Here is a 12,146-nt window from a genome sequence, read left to right on the forward strand (position 1 = left end):
TGACAGAACTTGAGTCTTGCATACTGGAAACAGCAGTGACATCCAATGTCACTGAATCCCCAAGCCGACAACCAGAAATAGACCAGGCTTCCTTGAAACAGCTAGCCTTTCAAGAGGCCCAACAATGCTGATGTGTATTTATCCAATGTGTTTATGAACACAGAGGGAAAACAGTACTCTCTTCTGCACACTTGCCAACAGGGACACCTGCTCCTGGTTCATTCTCTTTATTGATGACTCAACTGGATCCCCAGTAACTGTCTCAGGTACAATTGTAAATGGCACCAGATTTCTTGGCTTGGACAGGAAATTGACTCAGCAGACCGCCACCACCACCCTTTAGGGAGAACGGTTGGACCAAATGGCTCAACTGCAGGGATTTCAGAAGTGGGAACTGATTGGGATTTCAGGGCCCTCATATGTGCTCCTTCATAGACATGTAGGCCCAATTCAAACTTCATCATACCCAATCTCACAAATATCTGCAGTTGAGGCATGCACTCAAATGTTAAAAGACACACCTGACCGACTTAGCTGAACATAGCCATTTGGAGGCTAGATTATTGATGGGTAGATTGGGCAGATGGGGGATCTGCCAACGTTACCCCTCCCCATTTTTTTATGGCCCCTGAGACATTGGGCCAGCTCCTGTGGAGGTGGGAAAAGCTGAGTCTGCATTTAGATCATGTTGGATGGCGGGTAGCATGTATAACTCCTCTGAAACTTGTCATTTCTGTGTGGCTCAGGCTACTTCAGTCACACTATCTGCACCTCACATATATGACACATCCAAAACTCTGGCATGCTGGTCTCCTACCTACTCTGGATGCATCAGATGCTCCTCTCCCAGAGCAGGTTTCTTAAATATGGTTTAGCAATGTCCAATGATCAGCCAGTATTGGAATGAAATAGGTAGAACCCTTTCTAAAGTCCTGTAAAGACCCATTATGTTGACATCAAAATTGGCTCTCCTGGGGTTTCTGGAGGAGTATGGGGGTGCATGAAGTGACCAAACGCTGGTTGGTCTCGCAACACAAGCAGCTAAAATAAACATTGCTAGGAACTGAACATTACCACAGCCACCTAGCATGGCTGTCCTCAAAGCTTTTAGAAGAATTGGGGTAAATGGTGGGAATATTATGGTTTCGTCTTCTATGCAAAAGGCTGTACATTTGGGTGATCTGGCTTCTTTGTAACTGCTGGGGATTGAGTTTGGATGGGATAGTGGGGCATGATTGGAAAGGATTTTTTTTCTTTTTCTTGTTATTGCTGCTCATTTGCAAAACAATTAGTTATTAAAAAAAGATAAATAGGCAGAATGTTTGAGCTCAATAAATCTGAGTTTGTCCAGCCTTCAGAAAGAACTGCAACTAAGAGTGACATTTGTTTAGTCTTCCCAGAAGATTTATTGTAAAATGTGCTAAAAGTGCATCGTATTCTGTATTTATTGAAACAACCCCTGGAAAACAAGATAAACAAACTTTTTGATTTACCTACCATTGATAGAACTTAGTAGAGTTCCTGAATTGTTGTTATAACTAAAGCTAGTGGTGTAGGGGTAAGAATCTGTGTGGCTTCTAACATTTTTAACCAAGGCTATGTGGATTGATCACCACCCTTTGCTGAACATCAACAGTATGCTAAGCCCAACTGGAGAAGCCACTTGCCTCACCATGATAAATCTTATCCTGGGGTAAGCTGTCACTCTCTTGAGTTGACTTTCATCAAAAGCCTGTCTAGTCTGCAAATGGACCTTTAGCTTATACTCATCTATAGGTTTTCACCACATATTATGAGGACAATTTAACATGGATTGGATAATGTACTATGCTTTCAGGATAAAATTCTAATATATGGTCAGTATTTGGAGTACCACAACAGAATGTCAACTGACATTCTGGGAAGACTGAAAGAAGTCACTCACACAGAGAAGACAAGTGTCAAATTTGTGTGGAATAGGTGGTTTACTTAGGAAATCCCATAACTAACCAAGATCCCAAACCTAAGGTAGATTAGTGGAACTGTGAAGGGTTCCAGGGAACAAGTAATGGATAAAATCATTTTGGGATTATCTGAATAATATTCCTAATATGCCCAAGGCCAAGCTGACATTATAAACACTTGAAAGACCTTTTAAGAAAAGGAGTACATTTCAGTGAGTCAGAATATTGTAATGAAGTGTTTAACAGGGTAAAGGATGTAATTTGTAAGGTCCCATTCTTAAAGAGACTTGATACCTTAAAGCATACTATACTAATCACTTACACAAGCAGGGGCATCCTTGTTTCAACACTTGAATGGAGCACAGTCTCATTACTGAGTACAAGAAGGTGAGGCATTGTGAGGCATTGGGCTATTTCTGGGCCCTTCAAAACTTCAAATTTTATGTGAAATTCCATTTATGGTGTGCATGAATCATGCACCTTTGATCTCTGCTTTCACAAACACTGTAACAGAGCATGTAATACCTTGGCTTTCCTGATACCTGGTTTACAAGCATTCATGCTTAGATCAGGACCACAAAGTGATTTAGCTGAGGGTCTTTTTAGTTTACCTTTGGCCAATTACCAGAAGGAGGAAGAAGTGTGTGATGAAGTCATAATATCAGTTTTAAAGGAGGGTCTTACTGCAGATGAGTGGGTACTAGTGAGTGCTATGATGGTATATTGTTTGGTAAAAAGCTGGGTCTGCAGACTGTGGCCTTGAAAGTTTGAGATTCCGAATCATGCTTTGTTTTTTGGTAAGTTCATGGTGAGATGAGTGTGGTGAATGGTAAATTGTTATGAGGAAATAAAATTGTGCCTTCAGGTGAGTTAAGGGAGGAGATTGTTGACCTGGTTTATAAAAAAGGGCATTTAGGGAGGATGTTATACAAAAATAAGAGTGAAAGTAAGGTACTTCTGGCAGGGATCAATGTGGCAGTGAAGCAGCAGTTTAATTCCTGTATTGTGTGTGCTGTTATTTGTACACGCCACCTACAACCCATCCCTTTCCTCATTCAGAGTATCTGATAAAAAACTTGAGAAAGATCAACCTGGACATTGTTCATCCTGTAGAAATGTGTTGTGATGAAGGGCAGTTTGCTGTCAAATTAATTGAGTGACACACCAGATGGGTTGCCACCACGATTTTTCTAAAGCTACACAAAGTGGATTGGTGTGTTTCAATAGTGGCATTTAATTGACATCAAAATTATGGAGGAATTTCTGAAAGAGATGTCTTTACATTGCTGCAGAGCTAATGGATATATAGAGTGAATTAGTAAAAAGACAGTTTTGTTTTCTTGTTGGCTATGGTGACTACAATACCAATTAGAAATGCTCTTCAAGCGAACATATTGGGATATTTTACCCCTCCTCTTACTCTCACATGTGTATCTCCTTTCATTTTACTCAAAGGCAGGCCTGCAGGTATCTGCGCAACCCCTGTATGATTTAATGTTGATCACCATCGATATTAGGTAAAACGTGCTACACCATTATAACATTCATGCTGAATGTTATGATCACCTAAGGGGGGGAGGAGAGTCAATGGAGTGTGAGGGATGGTGTGATGGTAAGAAAACTATGTGCATTTCTTATTGGCATGTCCAGGCTTTTGGGGCCCCTCAGGTTTATGAAGTAAAGAGGAACAAGGGAAAACTGAACATTGGTCAAATCTGAGGAAATGATAATAATTATCATTACATAGAACCCAAGGGAAGTAATCTGACAGTGGAGGTTTCAAGGAATACAAGCAAAAAGAGGGAAGCAGTTCACAGTTCATTTTGCCCTCACAGCAAACTATTTTGGAGCAGTGACTATGTATAAACAGTCCTCCTAAACAATGTTTTTGGAATTTATTACAGTGGTACTGTAATTGTTATGTATTTTTAGTTGCACGGATTATCGTATTCTTTCTGTGCACTACTTTACTCTTTTGGTTTCCCTGCATGTGCTTGGTATTATTTGCAGTTGACTTGTGTTATTATTCCGGGGGCAGGAAGAGGAGTTGTAATGACAACCCACTCCTCTTCTCCTTGTCTCCCTTGTTTCTCTTCCCTTCTTCCAAAATGTTCAGATAATTTCAGTCAACAACTTTCTATGTCACTTGGTGTCAGTCTCTGCTAGTGACAAGAACCCTGTAGATAGTGAGGATAAATTATCTGATCTGCTGAACTTTCGTGTGGCTGTTCCTCTTTTGTTATATCACCTATTTTGACCCTTCCACTCCTGGTCAAGTAAATCCATCCTTGAGTAGTTACTGCTGACTAAGGGACTGATTTAGAACTTGGCAGAGGGGAACACTAACGTGATGGATAACCCATTCACTGTATTACAATCTCATCATATCCTACGGGCATCGTTTTACAGTAGACAGGATATCCACCACATTTGTGATGGAGTATTAAATTTGCCAAATTCTAAATCCGGCCCTAATTCCATTTTTAATCTACTTTTATCAGCTGCTTTTTATCATTACAAGAGCGACTGGTCAGCTATTCTCAGAAGAAGCAGCAGTATAATTGTGAATCAGGCGGTTCACATGGAAAGTCGGTCGGCTGATCAAGACATTTAGAAGGAACACAGGCTTCCATTATACCATAAGGAAATATTACTTATTATTGTCCTTGTCCCAATCAAGCTTCTTTGGTTTCATTGCTGTTTTGCTATTTAGCATGGTATATTTGCAGCAAGTAGGGATCACTTGACAGAGTAGTGGTTGTGCCTCTTTGGATCCACACCTGAGGGTCTGCAGCAACTGAAATTGAAAGGTTTTTAAATATACATTTACAGCAGGAAATGTACCTTCTTTAGTTTCTTTAGGTTTTCAAAGAAATGTAATTTATTTTTTGCATTTGATTCAGCATATGGGATTTTATTGTAAAAAAAATCCACCTTTGATATGGTCTTTGTACACTGCAAAAACAACAGAAAGATAAGCAGTACAAAGTTCATCTCTTATCGTTCTTATAGTATTCAAATGCTTAAGTCTAATTATGCAAATCATTTTAACTAACCTAACACATAACCACCTTTTAATAGCCAGAGTATTGTCTCATTTCAAGCTTCTCTGAAAAGGGACCCACTGGAAATTTGATAAAACTGTGAAGGAAGTCCCCTACTCAACGACATCTACAGTCAGTACTACCGCTCTAATTCCATTTTTTGATTTAACACAGTAAACCAACCGTAATCTATGAAGGTAAAGTGTTTAATGAACAAAAAATGCGCATAGTGGAAACGAGCTTGAGAGCATGAAGCTGAAGACAGACACCAAGCCATGTTTTACTGTGTGTGTATGGGGGGAATATCCCTTGAAAAGATCTCTCTTCAGTGTCTTTATACGTTTCACCAGAGTGGGAACAGATCAGATGTAAAGGTGGCACACAGCAGGACAGCAGCGCACTATATTGTCTGCAAAGCAAACTCTGTCTGCTGCTCCATCCCTCATTGTACATATTTATTAAATTCAAAACGTGTGTTGTGTCCTCTCTTGCTACAAACAGGAAACCTGCCAATAAGAATAAGGCACATTCATTTACAGACTGTGATGAAACACGGTAATATCACGAATTTATGTATCAGAACTGGGAAAATCATCAGAAGGTCCAGGTTGTCCCCATTTTTAGGTAAAAAGCAAGTGCTGCACCATACAGTAATGACGTCAACTGCGGGACTTAATAGCTCAAGAAATATAGTGCGAGTCAGCATATCCAAAAGGGTTTTAAGGTGTATGGCATACAGCCAACAAAAAGTAAATGCATGATTGCAATAACGTAGGTGATAATACCGTTTTTGCTGAATTTCAGAATTACCACCAGGCTCTAAATAAGCGCCGTACCGATTTGGAAGTATTGATCTTACAAAAAGTGAGATTTATGTGAGTGAACAGAAAAAAGTGTTTTCCTGCCTGTTCTAATAAGCATCTTTAACTTCATTCATGCAGTTAGAACAAAAGCGTATTAATTAGAAATCAATACAATGAGCTGGCTGGAACCGATTTCAATGTTAGTGGCTAAGAGAATTATATGAAGAGATTGTCTCAGTATGAAACAGCACCGTGATTTATTAACGAAAGTTTCAAAATGACTTTGGTTAACCTTGATCGTACTCTTCTTTCTGAGCGGCTGAGGATTTTATGGTTTTGTAATTGCAAAGTTAATATAATTGCCAATATCAGTACCCAAATATTTTGTAAGTTGTGCATTTCTAATTAAAGCTGCATTGACATTTTAAGGACAATGAATATCTTTGTCATTTACACAACAGATAACAAAGTAATCCAATTTCCATGCCTCCTACAAATTATCCCTTCAAAGAATACAGCTCTTGCTTCGTGTTCTTTAAATAAGCATTACCCTTAGCCTAGCAACCACTGTCAATTACTAATCTTTTATTATTGGCTCCAGGGAAAGATTAAAGAAAAAGCTGAAACATAGCTGACAGTTTGGTTATCACATCTGGAGTAAATGAAAAGCATGGCCTGAATCCATCAGGGGAGATTAGGTAAATGTGAGAAAATTACTGATGTCTTTTTACACATGTAAATTCAACTGACTTAAAATTGAGATATCTATCTCTTGACAGAATCTTCTATAGTACTTATTCGTTGGAATGAGTCTTAGGAAACCACTGTATGTGAGGTATGGAGACCCCTATTTCTGCTCTCAGGTAATTTAATATTGTTATTTAACTCAGATCGAGAGATGTGAAAATGCTATCAGTCAGAAAACGCCACTAACTCTAAAGAGGAGCTTGACATCGGAAAATCTTGGGGGTAGTTGAATATAGATGTAAGCGTTTGTATAAAGTAATATCCCAGTAACGATAGATTAAAGTAATCGTTGGAGTGGCATAGACAATATTTCAAGTTTAGAGGGGCACTGGGTCAAGAGTCACTCGAAATCCTAATTATTTTGCGCCGTTTATCATGTTCCCTTCTTAGTAACACTTTAAAAATAATGAACAAATGTATGCACACACATAAGCTCTCCTCAGGAAATAGGGTAATTTTTAGATTTTAATATACAATCACAGTCTTAGCAAGGTGTTTGTTATTAAAAACAGAAACAATTCTACAATCTGGGAATAAAGGAGGGCAGACTTTAGCCTATTTACTAATGAAGGGGGTTATTTACAAGCCCTGTGCACCACCGGTGCGTCACGTTTTGTGACGGACTGGCGGCGCACAGTGCAACCCATATTGCGTGGCTTTTCATGGCCTTACACGGCATCAGTGAGGTGTAATATGGGTTTTGATGCATTCCCAAATTTTCAAGAATCTGTAGACCTGGGAATGCATCAGCGCTGTATGTCTCCCCATGGTAGGCGCAGCGAGGAGAAATATCTTTGTTTCTCCACTTTGTTTCCTCTTTTCATGTGTGTTGTGTTCTACAGCACGCATAGAAGAGGAACTTTTTGTACAAGGTGTTCCTTCCTGTACAAAAACAATCCTGCTGACAACGCAGACATGCCTGCATTGGAGCTAGGCAGCAGTTTGTGGGCACTGCAGAAGAGAAGGATAGAAGTGCATTAAATCTTGTAAATACACAACATTTCTGCCCTTTCCCTGTGGTCCAGGCCAACGCAGCAGGTTCACTTGCTGAGCTGTCATGCACTACCGGACTTGTAAATAAGCCACTATGGGACATATTTACTAAACATTTACACAATGCGGAGCAGCAAGCAAAGTTGCTGAGCTGTGTTGAGTGAAAGGGAGAAAGCAGAAACATTTTGGGCATTTCTGATCCATCTTTGTACAGGTGAATTGGGTGCTATCACCCCCCTAAACCATAGAGTAGGGTGTCTGAGTTACAGACAGGATTGTCTTTGCAAAAAAAGGAAATACCTAGAGGCCTTTTCTGTTCTCTATGTGTTTATGTGTGCTGCAGAATGCAGTACATGTGGAAAGAAGAAACAACAACACGAAATAAAAATATTTCTCCCTGTTTGCCTCACAGGGAAAGCCATTATATTTTAGTTTTACTAGCTTTAGTAAACCTGGGAATGTGCCCAAATCCATGGATGCATCGGAATGCCCATGCCCCACCCATGGAACAGCTTACTAATACAAGGTAATGCAAGGCGGCATTATGTGTCACATTGTGTTACTTTGTGTTTACTAAACCAGGCAAAGCCACACAAAGTGGCTCTGCATGGCTTAGTAATATGAAAAATTATGATTTTGTGTTGGGGATGCACCACTAAAGTGACGCAACTCAGACGCAAAATCATATTAAATCTGCCTCTAAATGTAAAACTAGCATTTAAAACAGCAATAGGTTTGGTATTAGAGAATTTATACATGGAAACAACATGAATACATGCCAGTGCTTGCATGAATTAGCATAATAAAGCCACATCTATTGGGTCTGTTATTAATCTTTTCATTACATTTCTGTTTATTGGTTTTACAATGGTATTCAGCATGATTCCTTTTTGTCTTTTGTTATATGATTAGCATGCAGTCATTTTGACCACATCAGTTATTTTTTAAGAACAGGGGGTCAGATTCACAAAGTTTAGTCTGCATGTGTAGATCTACCCACCATTGCCAAGAAGAGATTTATATGTAGAGGTGTTGATTTAACTCCTTGGGCGCCATGGAAAATGGTTACGTCCTGTGATGCGGCACTGAGGCGCCACAGATGTAACCATTTCATCCTTATATTGGCCCTCGGCCAAAGCGCTAGCACTCCCCCAGAGGGCTGAGCCCCACCCCTCCATGGCAGGGCTGGAAGGGGAATCGCTTCCCCTTCCACCCGACCACCCGACCCCCCCAGTGACGTCTGATGATGTCAGCGCATGATCGTGTGCTGACCTCATCAGAGGCCACCCCAACCGTGCACGGATAGTAAGAGAAATGCAAAAGCAATTCTCTTCCGATCATGTGATGGGGGCCTGAGAGGCATCAAAGGGAAGGGATGGAATTTCCTTCCCTTTGATGTCTCTCAGAGCATTTCATCAGCCGGTTCATAAAGCGATCCTGCTGCTGAAATGCCCACTAGACACCAGGGATGTATTTTGAAAGTGAAAGTGGCATAAGGGGAGTAACCCCTTAGGCAATGGTCACTCCCCAGAGGCGCAATTCTTTTCAAGGCCTTTTCTGCCTCCCCTGGGGGCAGATCAGCCTGTTGTTGTTAGGCCGATCTGACCCCAGTGGGGGCAGAAACCTCTAGGCACCAGGGATCATTTGTTTTTCAGATGTGGGGAGCGACCCCTTAGGCAAGGGTCGCTCCCCTGGGGGGCAAATTATATTTAGGCCATTTCTGCCCCCTTGGGTGCAGAATGGCCTATTTTCATTAGGCCAATCTGCCCCAATGGGGGCAGAAACCACTAGACACCAGGGATTTTTTCTTAAGGTCAATTTCACGCAAGGGGAGCAACCCCTTAGGCAGGAGTCGGTCTCCTGGGGGGCAAGTTTGTTTTAGGCTATTGCTACCTCCCTTGACGGCAGATCAGCCTATTTGTCTTAGGCCAATCTGCCCCAAAGGGAGGGCAGAAACCACTAGACACCAGGGAATTATTATTTTTTGCAACAATTTCACCAAAGGGGAGCGAACCCTTAGGCCTTCCCTCAAGTGGGGGCAGAAACCACTAGGCACCAGGTATTTTTATTTTTTTATTTTTTTACAGATAGGACGCATCCCCTTAGGCAAGGGTCGCTCCCCTGGGGAGATTATTTTATTTTATGCCGTTTCTGCCCCCTTTGGGGGCAGATCAGCCTATTTTTCTTTGGCCAATAGACACCAGGGATTTTTTTTTTTTGTCACAGTTTCATGCAAGGGGAGAGACCCCTTAGGCAATGGTCCCTCTCCTGGGGGGCACATTTATTTTAGACTATTTCTGCCCCTCTTGAAGGCAGATTGGCCTATCTTTATTAGGGTGATCTGCCCCCAAGGGGGGCAGAATCCACTAGGCACCAGGTATTTTTATTTTTGTAAATCCTTTTACAGATGGATAAGACCCCTTAGGCAAGGGTCGCTGCCCTGGGGGGGGAATTTATTTTAGGCCATTTCTACCCCCCTTGCAGAAACCACTTACCAATATCAGGCATTGGTGTGTGTGTTGTGTTTGGGATGGCAGCCCCTTCAGCAAGGGTCACTCCCCATGGGGGCACATTATTGTTGGCCCTTTCTGCCCCCCTTCGGGGCAGTTTGGCCTATTTTTGTAAGGCCTATCTGACCCCACGGACAGAAAGCCCACCATATACCAGGGAAGATTTGTTTTCAAAATGGCCATACCCCCACCCCCAAATAAATGGGGACAAAGTTGTTCTTCCCACCGGTGGGATGATGGGGCAATTATCCCCGATGGATGTCACCACCCCAGCTTTCAGCTCTTCCCCCACACCCTAAAACATTTTATCCCAAGGCAAGCAAGAGGACATTTGATGATTTTGGGTTTTGGTTTTACATTTGGGCCATGAGGGATTGTCTAACTCTCAAAATCATCCCACTTGAAATGGTGAGGGCTACACTTTTTGGACTTTGGGACGTTGCTATGTAGAAAAATCTACGAGATCTAGACACATCTGACAACTAAACATCTGGGTGAGTCTAGGGTGGTGTGCTTCACATGCACCCCACACCAGTTTCTTACCCACAATGCTGTGCAAACATCCAACTTTGCTTGGAATCACATATTTTTCCCACATTTTTGTGATGGAACCATCCGGAATCTGCAGGAATCCGCAAAATTCCTACCACCCAACATTGTCGCATGTATACCGATAAAAATTCTCACCCACTTTTCAGCCTAAAAGCGTTTTTTTCTCAAACTGCCCCTTTAGAGCTGCTTTGGTTCCCCCTCATTTTCGACCTGTTTTTGGCTCTTCCCACAGTCACTTGGCCCACCTACACAAGTGAGGTATCATTTTTACCTGGAGACTGAGGGGAATGTTGGGTGATAGGAAATTTCTGCTCGTGCTGTGATCCTGCACAGAAATGTGGGAAAAATTTGACTTTTTAGCTGAATTTGAGGTTTGCTGAGGATTCTGGGTAAGAAAATGCTTGGCGATCCATGCAGGTCACACCTCTCGGGACTCCCTCGGGTGTCTAGTTTTCAGAAATGTTTGGGTTTGGTAGGTTTCCCTAGATGGCTCATGAGTCCAGGACCAAAAACGTATGTGCCACCCAGCAAAAACAGGTAGTTTTGTATTTGATAATTTTGATGTGTCCACATAGTGTTTTGGGGCATTTCCTGTCACAGGCACTAGGCCTACCACACAAGTGTAGTACCATTTTTATCGGGAGACGTAGGGGGGTGTTGGGTGGAAAGAAAATTGTGGCTTCTCTCAGATTCCAGAACTTTCTCTCGCCAAAATGTGAGGAAAAAGTGTTTTTAGGCCACATTTTGAGGTTTGCAAAGGTTTGGTAGGTTTCCCTGTGTGCCAGCTGAGCTAGAGGCCTAAATCCCTAGCGAGGCACTTAGCAAAAAACAGCTCTATTTTCTTTGGGAAAATGTGATGTGTCCACATTGTGTTTTGGGCCACTTCCTGTCGCGTGCACTAGACCCACCCACACAAGTGAGGTACCATTTCTACCGGGCAACTTGGGGGAATGCTGGGTAGAAGGAAATGTGTGGCGCCTCTTAGATTCCAGAACTTTCTGTCACCGAAATATGAGGTAAAAGTTTTTTTGGGTCACATTTTGAGGTTTGCAAAGGATTTTGGGTAACAGAACCTGGTGAGAGCCCAAACAAGGCACCCCATCCTTGATTCCCCTAGTTGTCTAATTTTCATGAATGCTCAGGTTTGGTAAGTTTCCCTCGGTGCCAGCTGAGCTAGAGGCAAAAATCCACAGGTAGGCACTTTGCAAAAAAACACCTCTGTTTTCTGTGGAAAAATGTGATGTGTCCACGTTGTGTTATGGGGCATTTGCTGTTGTGGGCACTAGGCCTACCCACAAAAGTGAGGTACCATTTTTATCGGGTTGACTTGGGGGAATGCTGGGTGGGAGGACATTTTTGGCTTCTCTCAGATTCCAGAACTTTCTGTCACCCAAATGTGAGGAAAATGTGTTTTTTGGTTAAATTTTGAGGTTCACAATGGATTCTGTGTAACAGAACCTGGTGAGAGCCCTACACCCCATCCTGGATTTCCCTAAGTGCCTAGTTTAAAAAAATGCACAGGTTTGGTGGGTTTCCCTAGGTGCCGGCTGAGCT

Source organism: Pleurodeles waltl, chromosome 2_1 (genome assembly GCF_031143425.1).
Source record: "Pleurodeles waltl isolate 20211129_DDA chromosome 2_1, aPleWal1.hap1.20221129, whole genome shotgun sequence".
NCBI lineage: Eukaryota > Metazoa > Chordata > Amphibia > Caudata > Salamandridae > Pleurodeles > Pleurodeles waltl.